Below are 21104 nucleotides of genomic sequence, written 5' to 3'. Positions count from 1 at the left end.
TGTGATGTGGTACATAAACCCTCTACAATAATAACTGACACCACCACTGTGATGTGGTACATAAACCCTCTACAGTAATAACTGACAACACCACTGTGATGTGGTACATAAACCCACTACAGTAATAACTGACAACACCACTGTGATGTGGTACATAAACCCTCTACAGTAATAACTGACAACACCACTGTGATGTGGTACACAAACCCTCTACAGTAATAACTGACAACACCACTGTGATGTGGTACACAACCCCTCTACAATAATAACTGACAACACCACTGTGATGTGGTACATAAACCCTCTACAATAATAACTGACAAAACCACTGTGATGTGGTACATAAACCCTCTACAGTAATAACTGACAACACCGCTGTGATGTGGTACATAAACCCTCTACAATAATAACTGACAACACCACTGTGATGTGATACATAAACCCTCTACAATAATAACTGACAACACCACTGTGATGTGGTACATGAACCCTCTACAGTAATAACTGACAACACCACTGTGATGTGGTACATGAACCCTCTACAATAATAACTGACAACACCACTGTGATGTGGTACATAAACCCTCTACAATAATAACTGACAACACCACTGTGATGTGGTACATAAACCATCTACAGTAATAACTGACAACACCACTGTGATGTGGTACATAAACCCTGTACAATAATAACTGACAACACCACTGTGATACGGTACATAAACCCTCTACAATAATAACTGACACCACTGTGATGTGGTACATAAACCCTCTACAGTAATAACTGACAACACCACTGTGATGTGGTACATAAACCCTCTACAGTAATAACTGACAACACCACTGTGATGTGGTACATAAACCCTCTACAATAATAACTGACAACACCACTGTGATGTGGTACTTAAACCCTCTACAATAATAACTGACAACACCACTGTGATGTGGTACACAAGCCCTCTACAATAATAACTGACAACACCACTGTGATGTGGTACGTAAACCCTCTACAATAATAACTGACAAACACCACTGTGATGTGGTACATAAACCCTCTACAGTAATAACTGACAACACCACTGTGATGTGGTACATAAACCCTGTACAGTAATAACTGACAACACCACTGTGATGTGGTACATAAACCCTCTACAATAATAACTGACAACACCACTGTGATGTGGTACATAAACCCTCTACAGTAATAACTGACAACACCACTGTGATGTGGTACATAAACCCTCTACAGTAATAATTGACAACACCACTGTGATGTGGTACATAAACCCTCTTCAATAATAACTGACAACACCACTGTGATGTGGTACATAAACCCTCTACAATAATAACTGACAACACCACTGTGATGTGGTACATAAACCCTCTACAATAATAACTGACAACACCACTGTGATGTGGTACATAAACCCTCTACAATAATAACTGACAACACCACTGTGATGTGGTACATAAACAAGAAAGTGAGAACCATATCTTACTATCTCTGCAGACTAGCCATGCTAGCCTAGGATATAGATTTCAGCACAATCTCACTCTACAGTTATCTATAATAGCATAAGAAACTATGGCAGACAAGTTAAGCAATATCAGAACAGATCCTCACAAATGGAAATTGAATGGGGGTGGGGCCTTCCAGACATTGATCCAGCTGTAGGAAGCACCTCAGCTAGGTCTTTTCACCTCTACTCACAGCAATCAGTTGGCAGAATTCTGCTCCAAGACTCCCATGCAAGAAGGCCTGTAAGACAGGTGCTTTATCATTTTCATGGACATAAATGTTCCTGTATGTTTTTCTATCCTTTCAACTAATATTCAGCATCATTCCAAAGATTCATAAGGACTCCCCAAAGATCATTGTGGTGATTCTCTTTTGGTTGTGGCAACACTGGTTATCTCTTCTTTTGGAAATATATCCAGCAAGACTACAAGGAACGATGCTCAGATTACAAAAATACAACTTCAAAATAGTCTATACAAAAGCCAAACTTCTTTGTCTGGCTGATACCTTATCCAGATCACCCAGAAATACCACAGAACAGCTTGATTCAGAGAGTTTTGACTTTGATTTCATGGAAGTGCATACTTTTTCTACCACAAGACTTGATGAGCTGAGAGATCATACAAAGCCTGATCCAATTTTCCAGAAGCGCAACCACTTCATCAATGTTGGATGTCTTTCGGAGATCTTGTGTACCTTCATAAGTGCAACCTTATTTTCCTTACAGAGATGAGATGCTGATGGAAGATGATATCATTTTCATAGGCCCTAAAGTTATTGTTCCTACTTCCTTACACAGGAATGCATTCAGATTTTGCGTCATGGCCACCCAGGTTCCTAAGCTACCAAAAAAATGGCGAGAGGACTAGTACTTTGGCCTTCTCTGTCAAAAGACATTAATAAAGTGCTTTCATTTTGTTCAGTATGCAATAGTACTAAACCACATTTGCAAAATGAACCAACTCAGCTATGCCAGATTCCTGAACTACCTTGGTCAACAGTAGCCACTGACATATTTGAATGGAACAATCAGCATAACTTTAGTGTTGGTAGACTCTTATCTGAACTGGTTTGAGATCAATTTGCTACCTAACCTAACATCCAGTGCTGTTTTTACTAAGTTGAAACATCATTTCTCAGTCCATGGTAGTCCACTCAAAGTTATTTCTGACAATGGTACCCAGTTTACCAGTCAATTATTTCAGAAATTTGTAAAAGAGTTGTACTTTATCCATATTACTAGTAGGCCGGAATACTCACAGTCAAATGGCCTGGCATAATGTGCAGTGGAGACTGCAAAGCAATTGCTAGAGAGGTCAAAGTGTAACAAAACAGATATCTTCTTAAATTTACTTAATCTCAGAAATATACCCCAAGACAACCTACTTGGCATGCCTGCTCAGAGATTTCTGTCTAGGTGAACCAGAACAACCTTGCCATTAGTTCTAGTTTTTTGGTGCCTCATGCTAAAAATACCAGAGCAATCAAAGCCCAACTCTTTAAGAAGCATTCCTTTCAGAAGTCCAGCTATGATAAAATGAGCAGATTTTTTTGTTCATTGAAAGAAGGAGAGACAGTGAGGATGCAAATGGCGAAAGGCTTTGATCGAATTGGTCAAGTGAGAGGTATATGTACCAAGCCAACATCCTACTTAGTGGAATATGAGAGTATAGAATACAGGAAAAAATGGGAGGCATCTTCTTCTGGTGTCTGAATAGATACTGCATCACTGTACCTGTGATATAGTCTCTAGAGCTCAGAGCAACCCAATGTTCCCATTCTTGATGATGTCCCAGATGTCTCCAAAGTTGAAGATTCCTTGAAGACAGTCCCTGTTGCTAGATCAAATTTTGATTTTTATGTTACATGATCAGGTCATATTTCTAGACCTAGTGTAAAATACACAGCAACCTGGACATGATTGTTTTAGATGTGTTTAATTTTGTATGATTACATGTCAAAGAATTAGATGATGTTAAGTTGTCTATCTCACCTTCATTCTTGCTGGTTGGGTTTGGAGCCAACCCTCGGCTCCGACTCGGCCATCTTCAAAAGCTCAAGAGCTACTTACTGGCTCGAGGCCCCCCTATATCCCATGATGCCTGGCGCTAGATACCCAGATCTCATTTGCCGCTTCTGCTGCGAGGTTGCTTTTACTGGCTCAGGTCGTATTTTTCAATTTTATTGTCATTGTATAAAAATATTTTATATTATAGTTGGTGTTTAAGATAGTTAGTGTACTTTCAGTAGTTATAGTTAGCTGTTTGTATTTAGTCTCCTTCCCTTGAAAACTCGTTTTCTTGTTATAGAGTTTTCCCCTCCCCCCTCCCCTTTTCTATTTTAAAGGTAGCCGTTTTTAGTTAGAGGCTAATCCTTGTTTCAATTTTTTATGTAATAGTTTATTTGTTAGAAATTGTGGTAGATTAGTAGGTATATTTACCCTTTCTTAGTAATAGAGTGTGTGTAACTTGTGTTGAGTGTGTGTGTTTTTACTAGTTACCTATTTCCCTTTTGTTACTTGTTCTCTGTAAATTGATTTTTCTGTTTACAGGTATGTCCAAAGATACAAAAGTATCTGGATTCAAGAAGTGTGACTCATGCTGTCAGAAGATGTCACTGACAGATGGTCACACTTCTTGTGTCTACTGTTTTGACGCCCTACACCTGCAGGACTCTTGTTCGGTGTGTCATGCTTTTAATCCAAGAGTTCTGCAGGAGCGTAGGAATAAGCTAATTTTTAGGGGTTTGCTCAAACCTGAAGGGTCACCGGCTAAGGTTCAGTCAGTGAAACCCTCTAAGCCTACGAAGCCGCCGGCTCCCATTTCAGAGCTGTCGTCAGGTGTGGCGTCTGCTTCAACTTCGGCTCTGACTGGAACCGAAGTACCTATCTCCCAGTCAACTTTGGTTCTGACTGGAACCAAAGTACCTATCTCCCACTCGGCCCCAACTCTGGTGTCGGAACCATCAGGGAGTCATAAAAGCTCTAGGTCTCCATCCCTAGAGTCGATACACTCGGTTCTGGGGTCACCTCTGTTACAGTCGGAGCGAAGTCACCGATCCCACTCTTCTCGGTCTTCTAGACTATCTGACCATGATTTGGAGAGAGTGGTGAGCAGGCTCCTAAAATCGCAGGCCCTGGCTAAAATGCTATCCAGCCCCTCTCATCAAGGTTTGGCTCTGCCTGTCTCTGCAGTAGTTCCTCCTTCGACTCATCCCTCGAGTTCGGAGCTGGAGCTTGCTGGGGCTCGGATCGTGGAACCGTCGGCACTGATATCTACCCTTTCGGTTCGTCGGCTCTGATCTCATCCTTGGTGCCGTCCTTGGAGGGATCTGGGTGCCGGAACTCCCTTATCGGCTTCGAGGGGGCGAGTGGCATTGGACCCTTGTCCGATCCCGTTCTCCCTCTTGGAGCTCCGGCGCAGGTGAGTTCAGCTCCTACATCAGCCTCGGAGCCATCTCTCTCAGTGCTGGGAAGGATCCCAGTCTCTTCGGAGCTGGAGCCTTCTCCGGTGTCGGGAAGGGGCGCCTTCGAGGTCATGAGGAGTGTGCTGGCCTCCAAGTCAGCCCCACGATCAGCCTCATCGGCTCCTCCCCCCCATGGTGCCTGCATCTGCCTCTGCCCCTCCTCCAAACACCAAGCGTGGGGGAACAAGTGCTCCAGGGCATCCCCCGATCATTCAGACGAGCCCCCTCGAAAGAGGAAATGCAAGAGGAAGCATGTTGACTCCCCTGAGTCTGTCACTTCAGATACTGACTTGGAGGATTCAGAAGGGTTCCCGAGATCCCCCTCTGAGGATGTCTCTTTCTCAGACATCCTTGAGATACTTAGGCAGAGGGGGAACTGGACTACCCTTAACCCTTCTGAGGATGAGTCGGTATTCCTGGACGCATTTGGTTCCCAACCCTCCACCTCCTGGGTGTCTCCACCTTTCGATCCACTAATGTCTGTTGTGTGGTCAGCCCCAGACACAGTGGAACCAACCCCCCCAAGACCCACAAAATTTATTACTGCACCACAAGACAAGCAATTTCTGACTAAGGGTGTTCCCATTGATGCCATGGTGGTAGCAGCGGCCACAAAAAAGGAGTTGGTTGAAACTTCTTTGTCTGTCCATCCCCCTAATAAGGAATCTAGGACAATGGACAGATATGGGAAGCGGATGTTTGCATCAGCGACCTTCTGCATGAGGTCGCTGAACTACTTGTGCCACTTTACTCGCCTTCAAAGGGATCTCATTAAAGAGCTAGGAAATACCCTTCAAGATCCATCAGCTGTGGGGGTCCAGGCTAAGGTTGCCTCCCAGCTGGCGACTCTTAATTCGGTAATAAACTCCTCCATGCGGCTCATCTCTTACGCAGCTGATGGTGTGAGTAGGGCCACAGGCACAGGCGTGGCCTTGAGGAGAAATGCCTGGATGCGGTTATGTAACTTTGCGGAACCCTTCAGGGCATCTTTCACAAACACCCCCTTTGATGGTTCTGCTCTTTTTGGACCACAGGTGAAGGATACCCTTACCAGGTGTGAGCAGGAAGGCAAGACTCTCTGCTGTGGGAGTCCGTTTTTCCACTCCTTCAAGACCGTATCCCAAGGGTCAGAAGAGTGGAAAGATGTGGTAACGGAAACCCTAGGGAGCTGTGCCTGACACACGTGGAGAGTTCCCCTCCAGGGGCAGAGGAGGGAACAACAATAGACGCCGCCCTCGGGGCAGAGGGGGTCCGCAAAATCAGGGCCAAGAGAATCTTTCTCTGACAAGCCCTTCCAGCATCCCTGAGGTGCTGCCTGGCTGTCCACCTTTGGAGGCAGTCGGGGGAAGATTATCACTGTACCCAAAAGCCTGGCAAAGTATAACACAAGACAAATGGGTACTGTATATCATATCCGAAGGCTACAAAATCCCTTTCTTTCACACTCCCTATGTTCCCAACAAATCCCTTCCAGATGTTCCACCCAATCTAAGGGATCAAGCAGTTCAAGAAATTTCAAAACTGCTAAGAAAAAAGAGCCATCCAGCCAGTTCCAGCAGACCAGCAAGGATTTGGAATTTACTCGAGGTTCTTTTTGGTACCAAAAAAGACAGGGAACTGGAGACCCATTCTGGATCTCAGCAGACTAAACAGGTCTGTTCAAAGAACGAAGTTCCAGATGGTCACGCTACAGTCCATTTTACTCTTTCTGGGTCAGGACAATTGGATGTGCTCCATAGATTTTCAGGACACGTACTACCATATCAAAATGGACAGATGCTCCAGAAGATTCCTCCGCTTCCGGCTGGGAGCCAGTCATTATCAGTTCAGAGCTCTGCTCTTTGGTCTCACCACAGCCCCCAAGGTGTTCACTAAATGTTTGGCAGTAGTTACCGCTCACCTGAGACGGCATGGATTCCAGGTGTTTTCATATTTAGATGACTGGCTCCTTACTGCAACCGCCAGGCATCACCTGCTGCGAGCCAGAGACTACACTATCCAAACTTCCTCCAAACTAGGCATCACAATAAATTTTGAAAAGTCTGCATTGTCACCTTGTCAGTCTATTACCTTTATAGGCACAAACTTAAATACAAAGGACATGTCAGCGAGACTTCCATTAGACAGAGTGCTAGACATTCGCTGACATGTCCAGGTCTTATTAGGATGCAAAAAAATTCAGGCCAGATTCGTCCTAAAGACCTTGGGTCTCATGGCAGCAGCTATCATACTAGTCCCCCTCACTCATTTTTATATGAGGATTCTTCAGTGGATGCTGTTCACCCAATGGTCTTTCCAGCAACTTCCAATGTCTCACAAAATAATGATCACACAGACATGCAAAAATCAACTTGCTTGGTGGATGGTTTCCCCATCAGTACCACAGGGCAGACCATTTGCTCTTCCTCCTCCAGTGGCTATGGTGACCACGGATGCCTCCCTGATTGGGTGGGGGGCATTTTCAGGGTAGAACAGTCCAAGGCACCTGGCAGCCTCACGAGTACCATCTGCATATCAATGTCTTGGAGATGAGGGCAGTGCTTTTGGCATTGCAAGCTCTTCACAACTCTCTTCCTACCAGGACCATTGCAATTCAAACAGACAATATGTCGGTAGTGTGGTACATCAACAAGCAGGGCGGAACCAGGTCCTACGCCCTATGTCTAGAAGCACTCAGACTCTGGCAGTGGGTGATCTCTTCCCAATGGTTTCTGATAGCAGCACACATCCCTGGGAAGTCCAACGTTATAGCGGACAGGCTGAGCAGAGCAATTCTCATGCCTCATGAGTGGTCTCTCAATCAGACAGTGGCGGACCAAATCTTCCGCAAATGGGGTCAGCCTTACTGCGACCTTTTTGCCACCCGCTTCAACAGCAAGTGCAACAATTTCTTCTCTCTCCTCCCTCTTCCTGGACACTCCCCCAGAGATGCTCTAGTTCACAATTGGCCTCAGGGACTTATTTATGCATTCCCTCCATTCCCCCTGATTCCCAAATTGATACAGAAAGCTACCACATTGGGATGCAAGATGATCCTCATTGCCCCTTACTGGCCTTGACAAATTTGGTTCCCGTTCCTGCATCATTACCTTCTGGAGTAGCCCTGGACCCTGGACCCAGTTCCAGACCTCCTGATCTATCAGTCGGGCAGGCTGCACCAATCCCTTCAATCTCTCCAGCTCACTGCTTGGTTGCTCCACTTCCGACCTTAGCCAGGCTTCCGAACATCTCCCACTCAGTGCGTGAAATCATCTTATCATCGCACAAGTCTACCACTAGAAAGACTTATGCTAGTAAGTGGAAACATTTCTCTTTCTGGGCAGAGGCTAGGAATATAGATCCCTTTTCAGCCCCATGTGCACCATATTTTGGATTTTTTATCATGCTGGATCTTCTTCTGCCACGATTAGAGTTCAGTTAGCTGCAATTTCAAATTTTCATACAGGTCTATCGGATACTAGTATTATGTCCCATAAGCTTTGTAAAGCTTTTCTTAAAGGGACTACTTTACTCAGGCCCCCAGTGAGAGATCCCCCACCTCTGTGGGATCTAAATTTGATTTTAGCTTCCCTGATACTGCCCCCCTTTGAACCGGCAGCTTCTTGTTCCTTGAAGTTTCTTTCTTGGAAAACCCTTTTTCTGGTTGCAATTACTTCAGCCAGAAGAGTTTCTGAGCTTCAGGCTCTTTGTGTTCGCCCTCCTTATCTAGTTTTCCACAATGACAGAGTGTCTCTCAGGACTAATCCTTCCTTCCTTCCAAAGGTTTCTTCTGACAATAATTTGAATCAGTCTATTGATCTGCATGTGTTTTTTCCAAATTATTCCACCAAGGCGGTATACAAATTGCATCAGTTGGATGTTCATAGACAGTTACGCTTTTACTTGCATAGAACTAAGCAAATAAGAAAATCAGACCAGTTGTTCCTGTCCTATGCTGAGGGTAAACAATGTCTACCTGTGTCGAAAGTAACCTTATCTAGGTGGTTGACGTCTATCATTACATTTATATATCACTAAGGAATAAAGAGCTTCCTGATAAACTGAAAGGCCACTCCACTAGAGCTCTAGCTACTTCAGTGGCTTTTCAGGCAAGATTGCCAATGGAAACAATTTGTGCGGCAGCTACATGGGCCAATCCTCATACCTTTATTTCACATTATAAGCTGAACATGGCCTCCAGGAGCAGAGCTGATTTTGGTTCCACTGTTCTGAAGAGTCTGTTCCGATGAGCCACCCAGGATTGAGGTGCTAGGGACTCTGTCCCAACCAGCAAGAATGAAGGCGAGATAGACAACTTAACATTAAGAAGTTATGTACCTACCATAACGTTCCATGTTAGTTGTCTTCTTCTCGCCTTCTTTCATGCGTCCCACCCTCCATCCCCCTATCCTAGTAGACCGAGAAGAGTTCCTTATGTTTTTCTTACTGGCTGAGTCTTCTCTGGCTATTCCTTTTGACTAGTAGTCTCTCCAGTAGGATTTATGCAATCTAGGACAGGATTTCTGTATTGTTATTATTATTATATGTCTGCAGTTAGACTTACCAAACGAGATCTGGGTATCTAGCACCAGGCATCATGGGATATAGGGGGGCCTTGAGCCAGTAAGTAGCTCTTAAGCTTTTGAAGATGGCCGAGTCGGAGCCGAAGGTCAGCTCCGAACCCAACCAGCAAGAAAGAAGGTGAGAAGAAGACAACAAACAAAGAACATTATGGTAGGTACATAACTTCTTATTCTTCGTGTTTCACTGTTGCAGTCATCACACTTGGGTTATCTACCAGCAGGTAGCCCTCAGTCGGCCTGAATACCAAAGACTTAGTATTTCTGTGTCAGTTTCTGTCGCTTCAGGACTGATGTCAGGTCTTTAGGGGTATAAAAACAGGCAGCCAATGCCATTACATTAGTCTTTCTTGCCGAGGAGCCTGAAGCAGAAGCAGTTGGCACAAGTGCCGGACGGCCGCGACCTGAGTTTTCGTTTCTGAATTGAATCATCCTGAAGTCTTCTAAAGCTAAGTACCCCATTGAGGATCCTTTTTTCTTGCTCTAACCAATGTCAGAAAAAGTTAGCAATTGTCTCACCTCTGGAAAGCAAATACCACACTGAGATTTCCATTCTTACTGTGTCACCTATTTAGGCCCAGACCACAACGTACCTCATTGTCAGTTTTATGCTTTGTTCAACACCCCGACTATTCGTTGTTGGGTCCTTATTGTAGCTAAATACTTTCGTTCTCGATCTCCATATTCCGAAATGGCTTCGGTAACCCATCCGTCTACCGATCTTCCAAAAAAAGTAAGGATAAAGGCAGAGAGAGAGAACACACAGGTCCAAAACTGCCAACGACGCTTCTGTTAAGCTAGTCACCAGTTTGCTGGTACTCAGTGAAGTGCTTTTGCAGCCCCTGATGCCCACTTTGATGGATTTGCAGGCCGCTACCGAGACCTATTTGGAGTCTGGTATGCTGCGAGACTCTTCTTTGACTACGGAACCTGTGGATGTCTCTACCTTGTATGGGTCCGGAGCCGCTGTGTAGGCACCAGCTTCCGAGGAAATTCTTTGCATTACCGATATTTTTCACAAACTGGCAACTTTTTTTGTGTCTTCAGTTCTTTCTAAAACTACCAAATTTCTAAGGCAAGAGTACAAGCTACGCCTAAAAAAACGCCGACCCCAACTCAAGCCCTTGCTTCCTTGCCACAATCTCAAATGCTTAAAATGGCAGAAGATCTGATCATGCTGATTAGGGAAAGCCAGTCTTCCCCTGCTAAGAGAAAGAGACCTGTCCCCAGCAGATTTAACTGACCAAGAGTCCGATGACTCTGAGGTTTCTGAATATGAAGACATGCCTTTATCTGACTATGAGGATTCAGATGCAGAGGAATCCATTCCTTCTGCTTCCCCTCCAGAGGATTTTTCTTTTGGTGAAACCCTACATACTTTGAGAGAGTATTTCCACTGGGAATGCCAGGATTATCCTGAGTCCAAAAAGAGACTCAGAGCATTTTTAGATTTACCACAGCAAAGACCCTTAGCTATCCCTCCTGTTCTGGTTGTTGTGGATGATGTATTTATGGAATCCAGTCTTACTCCTGATACTTTACCCCCTTCTCCAAGGAAACCCGACAGGTACTATAGAGTCCCTGACTCTCGCAAATTTCTTTTCAAAAATCCTACTGCTGACCCAGAGGTCATCTCCCAAGGGCGTAAAGGAATAAAAGCAACTACAGCTAAGAATCCCACCTCTTCAGACAGGGATTTCCAAGCTTTAGACAGATGGGATAAAAAAATTATACACCTCTGCAACTCTTGCCATTAGAGCATTGAATTGCCAGTTCCACATGCTAAAATACCAGCAACATACTATGGAACTTCTTCAGTAAAAATTATCTACCTTTCCTGACTGTGCAGAAAATAAAGAATTACAGGAGCTTATGCATTCTGCAAGTCAAGTCAGCGAGCATACCCTGCAGTGTGGATCTGACGCCCTAGAAGCATCTTGCAGGACAGCAGCCACAGGTTCTGTACTTAGAAGACATGCTTGGCTTAAGGAGCAGATCTTGCCAGACCATGTCAAATCAAAATTACTGTATGCTCCTTTGAACAAGGACAATCTGTTTGGCACCAAAGCAGAAGAGATTTTAAAAAAGATGGAAGAAAAGGCTAAGTCTATGCAGACAGTCAAGGATTTTTTGCAAGTGCAGCCTCCAAGATTTAGTAAACATTGCCCCTCAAAACATTGGTCCTTTCCAGCCCTCCCAAGGCCATCTCAAACTAGACCCAGGGGAAACAGACCCCCCCCCCAGACTACAATCTCAGTGTATTCAGAGATCGAAGCAATGGAGTACCTTCACTTCTAAAACAGGTAGTGCTAAGCCACCCTCTTATGGAAATAATTCACAATGACTTCTCAATTCCACTGCTCACCCCTGCCCAATTGTTGGTGCCCCTAGGAAGAAAACTTGCCCACCATGCAAAAAACTGGACCTCCATCACCAGCAACCGATGGGTCCTCAACATAGTATCCCAGGGGTACAAATTTTATTTCCACATGCTGCCAACCCCAAAAGGTTTCGCAGACCTTCCTCCAAACCAGTGGGCAGAAGCACAAAACCAAGTTCAATTCCTGCTCTCCATAAGGGCAATTCAGCCTGTTCCTGCAGAACAGATAGGCCAAGGTTTTTATTCCAGACTTTACCCGGTACCCAGAAAAGAGGGCACCTGTCTCCCAATCTTAGATATATCCATTCTAAACACCTTCCTGGTGGTACCCAAATTAAAAATGCTCACCCTACAGCAGCTTCTACCTATGCTGTCCAAAGATGCCTGGTTAGCTACCCTCGACCTAAAGGAAGCCTATCTGCACATCCCTAAAAGGGACTCATGCAGGAAATATCTACATTTTAGGGCAGGATCTATGCATTATCAGTTCTCTGCACTTCCCTTTGGCTTATCCACTGCTCCCAGAGTCTTCACAAAATGCCTGGCTCCAGCCATTGCCTATTGCAGACAGAGAAAAATTCAAATATACTCTTACTTAGACAACTGCCTGATTCAGGCAGACAGTCAGGAAAAGCTGCTGCAGCACCTGACATTTGTAAAGGACCTTCTAACCCCCCTGGGGTATGCTGTCAATGAAAAGAAATCAAAACTAGTCCCCACTCAAAAGATTATATTCCTGGTAGCAAGCTTGGACACAGCATCCCAGATGGCATTCCTTACTCCAGAAAAACAAGCCTATCTGACAGGCTACTTTGCACAAATGGCCACCAGAACCCAGCTATCCACAAGGAAAATCCTGCAGGCTCTAGGGTTCATGGCCTTCTGCATTCTACTAATTCCATATGCCAGATTGCATATGAGGAAACTTCAGTGGTACTTAAAAAGTATTTAATGCCAACATTATCAGGACCTGGAAACCATCATACCTTTCATACCTTGTCTAAGGACAGAGTTTCTTTGGTGGGCAGAAGCATGCAACCACAACAAGGGACTTCCATTTACACAACCCCATGCCATCCAGATCCTAACCACAGATGCATCAGACTATGCCTGGGGGGGCACATCTGGACAGCAGGTGCATTCAGGGCAACTGGAGCCCAAATCAAATTCATCTGCACATCAACCAAAAAGAGATGCTAGCCGTTCAGCATGCTCTGACAGCTTTCAGCTCCCCACTCTCACCAGGGCCCCTTCTAATAAAAAACGACAACACCACAGTGATGTGGTACATCAACAAGTAGGGGAGAACCCACTCTTACCCACTCTGCAGGCTAGCCATGACCCTGTGGAACATGGCCTTGGCTATGCATATTCACCTGCAAGCTCAATTCCTGCTAGGCAAACAAAACACTCTGGCAGACAACTTAAGCAGAAATCTCCTAGACCCACACGAGTAGCAGATAACCCAAGTGTGATGAGTGCAACAGTGAATACAGTCGGACATCTACATTTATGGTAAGTGTACACAACTGTACTTTCTGTATAATTGCATGTCAAAGGATTATTTCTGTGTAATTGCATGTCAATGAATAGTGCCATTTAGTGTATGATCTATTTCTCAAAGAGGGAGGATGTAGAACAGAGCGTGTGTTGTAACTTTAAGAAGTACTTCCAAGTGTAGGCACGTGCCTATAAATAGTGAGCACGTGCAGGCAGCAGTGCCATTTTGAGAGAACAACCAGAGTGTTAACATGTATTAGTGTAGTAGTCAGTCTGTTTATAAGTTTATTTAACTTATTCCCTCTAGTACAGCTCTTTTGAGTGTGTACCTTTAACTCCCAGAGGGTATGGCTTGAGCATTTAAAAAAATGAAGTTGTCACATTACAGGTTTAACAAATGCTCATTGACAGAGGTCAAATAGTACAATTGTATTTGCCATCATTTATACTTCAAGATAAAATATTCTGATACTTTGTATGTAGCATGGTTTTGGAATTATTAATTTAAACATGTACAAGCAATATCTGATGCCTAGAGGAGCAGTAGGAGGTAACGGCAGAAATACCGGGAGGCACACTCAGTTGTAGTGAGTTAAGTTTAAGTTACTAAGCCTCAATCCTGATGTGTTTGTGTGTAATAGTGCTGCTTGAACCGAACCCACAACTGTTAGTCTGTTTTATCCTGACGAGACAAGCGACAACTACCATGAATCCATACTTACTAAAGATAAAAAATGAGGTCATACATTAAAATAAACTGAGTAAACTGTATCTATGTACATTAGAAAATTATGCACAAGTAAATGTTAATAAGATAGAAATGGTAATTTTGAAAGAAACATTTTGATGCATTCTACAAGATGAATGATTAAATTATATAAGATATAGCCATGCATATAGCACTTTACTGAACATATAAAGCAGTGAAGTCATGTTAAATTTTGTCAGGCTATTAAACACAAGCATCATTCCAACCATATCAGACTATACACATTTATATGGACTTTTCTTAAAATTTAGTAGTTAAACCTCAGAAAGGGAATATGTCTTCTTCTTTCGGCTGCTCCTGTCAGGGGTCACCACAGCAGATCAACTGTTTCCATTTCTTCCTGTCCTCTGCATCTTGCTCTGTCACACCAACCACCTGCATGTCCTCTCTCACCACATCCATAAACCTTATCTTAGGCCTTCCTCTTTTCCTGTTACCTGGCAGCTTCATCCTTAGCATCTTTTTCCCAATATACTCTGCATCCCTCCTCAGCATGTCCAAACCAACGTAATCTTGCCTCTCTGGCTTTGTCTCCAAACCTTCCAACCTGGGCTGACCCTCTAATATACTTATTTCTAATCCTGTCCATCCTCGTCACACCCAGTGCAAATCTTAACATCTTCAACTCTGCCACATCAAGCTCTGACACCTGCCTTTTTGTCAATGCCACTGTCTCCAACCCATATAACATAGCTGGTCTCACTACCCTCTTGTAGACCTTCTCTTTCACTCTTACTGGTACTCGTCTGTCACAAATCACTCCTGCCACTCTTCTCCACCCACTCCATCCTGCCTGTACTCTCTTCTTTACCTCTCTTCCACACTCACCATTACTCTGAACTGTTGATCCCAAGTATTTAAACTCATCCACCTTTGTCACCTCTACTCCCTGCATCCTCACCATTCCTCTATCCTCCCTCTCATTCACACACATATATTCTGTCTTAGTCCTGCTGACCTTCATTCCTCTTGTCTCTAGAGCATATCTCCACCTCTCCAGGGTCTCCTCTACTTGTTCCCTACTCTCACTACAGATCACAATGTCATCTGCAAACATCATAGTCCACGGGGACTCCTGTCTGATCTCGTCTGTCAACCTGTCCATCACCATTACAAATAAGAAAGGGCTCAGAGCTGAACCTTGATGTAATCCCACCTCCACCTTAAACGCATCCATCACTCCCATCGCAGACCTCACCACTGTCACACTACCCTCGTACATATCCTGTACCACTCTTACATACTTCAGTGACACTCCTGACTTCCTCATACAATACCACAACTCCTCTCTAGGCACCCTGTCATATGCTTTCTCTAAATCCACAAAGACACAATGCAACTCCTTCTGATATTCTCTGTACTTCTCCATCAACACTCTCAAAGCAAACATTGCATCTGTAGTGCTCTTTCCTGGCATGAAACCATACTGCTGATCACTAATCATCACCTCCCTTCTTAACCAAGCTTCCACTACTTTTTCCCATAACTTCATGCTGTGACTGATCAGTTTAATCCCTCTGTAGTTACTACAGCTCTGCACATCACCCTTATTCTTAAAAATCGGTACCAAAACACTTTTTATCCATTCCTCAGGCATCCTCTCACTTTCCAAGATTTCATTAAACAATCTGGTTAAAAACTCCACTGCCATTTCACCTAAACACCTCTATTCTTCCACAGGTATGTCATCTGGACCAACAGCCTTTCCGTTCTTCATCCTCTTCATAGCTGTCCTTACTTCCTCCTTGCTAATCCATTTCACTTCATGATTCACTATCCCCACATTATCCAACCTTCTCTCCCTCTCATTCTCTTCATTCATCAGCCCCTCAAAGTACTCTTTCCATCTGCTCAACACTCTCCTCGCTTGTGAGTACATTTTCCTCATTATCCTTTATCACCTTTACCTGCTGCACATCTTTACTAGCTCGGTCCCTCTGTCTAGCCAATTGGTACAGGTCCTTTTCTCCCTCCTTAGTGTCCAACCTTTTATACAACTCATCATACGCCTTATCCTTAGTCTTTGCTACTTCTCTCTTTGCCATGCACCTCATCTCCTTATACTCTTGTCTAATTTCTTCATCTTTCTGACAATCCCACTTCTTCTTCGCCAACCTCTTTCTCTGTGTACTCTCCTGTACTTCTTCATTCCACCACCAGGTCTCCTTGTCCTCTTTCCTCTTTCCAGATGTCACACTAAGTGCCTTTCCAGCCATCTCTCTTACTAGCTCTGCTGTAGTTACCCAGCTATTTGGTAACTCTTCAGTGCCACCCAGTGCCTGTCTTAACTCTTCCCTGAACATCACCACACAATTACCATTTTTCAATTTCCACCATTTGATCCTTGGTGCTGCCCTCACACTCATCCTCCCCTTCTTGATCACCAATGTCATCCTACAAACCACCATCCTATGCTGCCTAACTACACTTTCCTCTGCCATCACTTTACAGTCTCCAATGTCCTTCAGACTGGCCCTTCTACATAAGATATAATCCACCTGTGTGCATCTTCCTCCACTCTTGTATGTCTCACCCTATGATCCTCCCTCTTGTTAAAATATGTATTCAACACAGCCATGTCCATCCTTTTTGCAAAATCCACTACCATCTGACCTTCTGCATTCCTTTGCTTAACACCATACCTACCCATCACTTCCTCATCCCCACTGTGCCCTTCACCAACATGCCCATTGAAATCTGCTCCAATCACCAGTCTCTCACCCTTGGGTACAGTCATCACCACTTCATCCAACTCACTCCAACATTTTTCTTTCTTATCCATCGCACACCCAACTTGTGGAGCATATGCACTAACAACATTCATCATTACACCATCAATTTCCAGCTTCATAAACATCACTCTATCCGACACTGTTTTCACCTCCAAAGCATTCTTAGCATACTGTTCCTTCAGGGAAATGCCTACGCCATTTCTCCTCCCATCCACACCATGATAAAACAATTTGAACCCGCCTCCGATACACCTAGCCTTGCTCCCCTTCCATCTAGTCTCTTGCACACACAATATACCAACCTTCCTTTGGTCCATCATATCAGCTAGCTCTCTCCCTATACCAGTCATACTGCCAAAATTCAAAGTTCCAACTCTCACTATCACAGTCCTGGCCTTTACCTGCCTTAGGCCATGCCTTCTGCCTCTTCTCCTCCTTCAGCCAACAGTAGCCCAATTTCCGCCAGCACCCTGTTGGCCAACAGTACTGGTGGTGGTCATTGTTAACCCGGGCCTCAACCAATCCGGTATGTATATGTGTACTTTTGTCTACATGTATAATTTAGAAAATTTTATGCTGGATGCCCTTCCTGATGCAACCCATTCCATTTATCCGGGCTTGGGACCGGCACAAAGAAATGCACTGGCTTGTGCATCCCCAGTAGCTGGATTAGAAAGGGAATATGTGATATTTATTTTACATTTTATTTTACATTTGTTGACCGGGCTAGTCCAGCTGGATACATGTCCATTTTCAGTGGAGGCCCGAGGAGAAAAGCTCCGCTAACATACTACTAAAAGCTATTCATCTAAGTGGTAATAATAATATTAAAAGCTCACACTAAATAATAATAATAAAAAACACACTATAATCATGCAGAAAATAACAAATGTCATTGAAGAGGGCTAAAAAAGTAAAGTTAGAGAAAGCAGATGGGTAGTAATTTATGAGATCAGAAAAATTGAAAAATATTAGTGAGTATGTAAGAAAAGGAAAAAAATGCCTAGTGCACTCAGACATGGTGAGTAAATACTCTGGAGAGACAGAGTTAGGAAATTAAGCAGAGAAGGTTAGCTTAAAGAGTCAAATAAGCTGTTTAGTCAGGCTTATTGCAGGAGCATAGCCAGCGGTTAGTGAGAAATAGTTTTAAGTTAGTTTTGAATAGTGGGAGTGATGTTATGGTAGTAAGGTTTTGTGGTAGTAGATTCCATATTTTGCCAACAGAATTAAAAAATATAGTGTCACCAGCTACGTTATTTGAAAAGGAAGTATGAATCAGCATTTTGTTAGAGGAGCGCAGTTTCCCCAGATTATTGCATGATTTAATGAGGGAGGAGAGCATTGGAGTGTTGTCAGGGTGGTATAGGGCTTTATGGGCCATTGTAAGTTGGTAGAATTGTATCAGATGAGGTAATTCCAGCCAGCCTAGTTTTTTGAGATTGAGACAGTGATGAGTCCTGTATGGAGAGTTTGTGGCAAATCTGGCAATGTGGTTAAATGCTGTAGCTAGTTTGTTAAGATTATGCTTAGAAAGATTAGTGTATATGGGGGAGGCATATAATAAGGTAGAGATTAAGTGAGTTCTAGCTATAGTGGTTCTGGCTTCAGGAGTCAGAAAAGATTTGATTCTATAGAGAGATCCTAGTTTTTTGTTAGTGGATTTTATGGTGGAGTTTATGTGAGAGTCAAATTTTAGTTGGTTATCAATTGTAATTCCTAAGAGTTTGGTGCTGTGATCAGGAGAGATTAGCGTACCATTATTAGATGTGAGTGAGAAATTAAAGGAGGGAGATAAGTGGGAGGGTGCAAAAAGCAGAAGTTTAGTTTTATTTGGGTTAAGGAGAAGACAGTGGTTAGAGAACCACTGCTCTATAGTGGTGAAGGCTTTTTGTGTGAGGAAATGAAGTTCAGTTTGGTTGGAACCAGAACAAATGATGGTAGTGTCGTCTGCATATTGAATGCAAGTTGTATCTGGGGTAGCTAGGTGAAGGTCATTTATGAAAATGGAAAACAGTAGAGGGCCTAAGATAGAGCCTTGAGGGACACCTATAGAGGTGGGGAGGAGGTCAGAAAGTTGGTTATTCCAAAGAACAGCTTGTTTTCGGTTTTCCAGATAGGATGTGAACCAGTTTATAGCTAGGTGGTCAAGAGAGGGACTTCAATCGGTGGATTAGAAGTTGATGGTTGACCATGTCAAAGGCTTTGGACAGGTCTACGAAGAATGCTGAGGAAAGAATATTTTTGTTGCGGTTATTATTGATACAGTCAGTAAAGGATAGTAAGGCTGTGGTAGTACTATGGAATGGCCTAAAACCATGTTGGCAGTCAGCTAGAAGATTGTGACAAAGTAGATGGGTAAGTAATTGTTTGTGTATGCATTTCTCGATAATTTTTGCAAGTGGAGATAGTAATGCTATGGGGTGGAAGTTGGAAAACTCAATGGAGTCTCCACCTTTGAAAAGAGGAATGATGTGTGAGATTTTCCAGAGCGATGGAATAGTGCCTTCTTCTATGGTTCTATTAATCAATATGGAGATGGGGTAGGCAATGGCTTTTGCTCCAATTTGCAGGTATTCAGCTGGTAGTTTATCAGCTGAGGGGGTGGAAGGTTTTAATTTCTGTAACAGGGCAGAGATATATGAAGTGGATATAGGTTTGAGGTGGAAAGGGGGGGGAGTGGAGGTAGGAGTGGGAAGTTTGGAGGTATCAGGGTTTTGTTGATTAGCTAGATTAAGTATAGCAGAAGTAAAGAAAGTATTGAAGGTATTAGCTGTTTGCCTTGGGCAATCAGGATTAGAACCTGAAGGATTAGGTGTAGCTACTTTTCCAGGGGATATTAGTGTGTTGATAGAAGACCAGAATTTTTGTGATAGGTGAGGGGATGATTGTTGCAATTGAGTATAAAAGTTCTTTTTATCTTGTAGAATAGCTTTTTTTGTCATATTTCTTTGGTGTCTAAAAGATTGGTGGTCAGTTGGGTTTTTTGTGTTACGCCATTTGGACCAGGTTTTATTTCTACTAAGGATTAGCTTCCTAGTATTTTTTGAGAGCCATGGGGCTGATTTAGTTTTCATTCTAATGGATCGTGTTGGAGCATGATGTTTTAGGATTGCCAGGAAGGTGGTATTAAAGTAATTAACTGCTTCATTAATAGGGAGAGACCTAAGAGGTGACCAATTGCATTGCTTAAGTTCAGTTTGAAACAATTTGGGGTCAAAATGTTTTTTGCTGCGGGATGATCTGACTGATGCAGGGATAGTACAATTACTTTTATGTCTGATAATATATGTTAGAGAGTGGTCACTAAGGTCATCTGGGAGGATTCCTGTGGTGTAGTTTTGCTGTGGACTATTTATAAGTATCCAGTCAAGGATGCTTTCTTTATTATTAAGCTTATTTGTTCTTGTTGAGGAGTTAATGGTTTGAGAGAAGCCATGCAGGTTGATAAGGGTGGATGGGTTTGTTTGTATACATGAATTCCAGTCAATATTAATGTCTCCTAATAGTGTTGTTTCTTGTTGGAGATTTAAGGAAAGCCAGTTTAATATGTCTTCTAGTGTAGTAGCATTATTACCTGGGGGAATATATGTGCATATAATGTTTATTGTTTTATGAAGGTTCAGCTGCAGTTTAGAGATAATTATTTCTGCATTGTTGTTAGATGGTAAGTTATGACTAGTTTTGCTAATTTGAAGTCCTTCCTTATAGAGAATTGCAACACCTCCACCTTTTTATTTAGGCGGTCTTGTCTAAGGATACTGTAGCCTAGGGGTAGAATTTCATTATCTTTTATTGTGGGTTTGAGCCATGTTTCTGTTAAGCAGAGGATGTCAAACTGCTGAACTTCAAGAAGAGCATGAAGTAGTGGTATTTTGTTGCAAATGCTATGTATATTTAGATGGGCTATTGAGAGTGATTTATAGGGCATGTGTAAAGGTGATGGGTTTGTTTTGTATTGGTAATAGTTAGGGGATGTAGGAGAAGGGTTGGGGCCGGGGTTAGGGTGGATGTCCCCATCTAATAATGAACGGAGTACTGTAAGGTTGTAGTATTGTGGAGATTTACAGTAGTAGTCGAGTTGTCTTGATATACAGAAAAATTATGTTTCTATTTCTTTAAGAACATAAAGGGATTCATGTACTGTGAGAAATTAAAAGCACTACATGTGCAAAGTATGTATA

General features: G+C 43.2%; 1 protein-coding gene across 1 annotated transcript in view; it reads left to right on the top strand.

Moving 5' to 3' along the window:
- Positions 1-21104, top strand: part of IQUB (IQ motif and ubiquitin domain containing) — a 729710-nt gene that overhangs the window by 538494 nt on the left and 170112 nt on the right. The gene's annotated exons all lie outside the window — the stretch shown is intronic.

The sequence above is a fragment of the Protopterus annectens genome, chromosome 11.part0, assembly GCF_019279795.1.
Source record: "Protopterus annectens isolate FY-2018-M chromosome 11.part0, PAN1.0, whole genome shotgun sequence".
In the NCBI taxonomy this organism is placed as follows: Eukaryota; Metazoa; Chordata; order Ceratodontiformes; family Protopteridae; genus Protopterus; species Protopterus annectens.
Note: the sequence above shows the minus strand (reverse complement) of the source record. Positions and strands in the feature narration are given on the sequence as shown.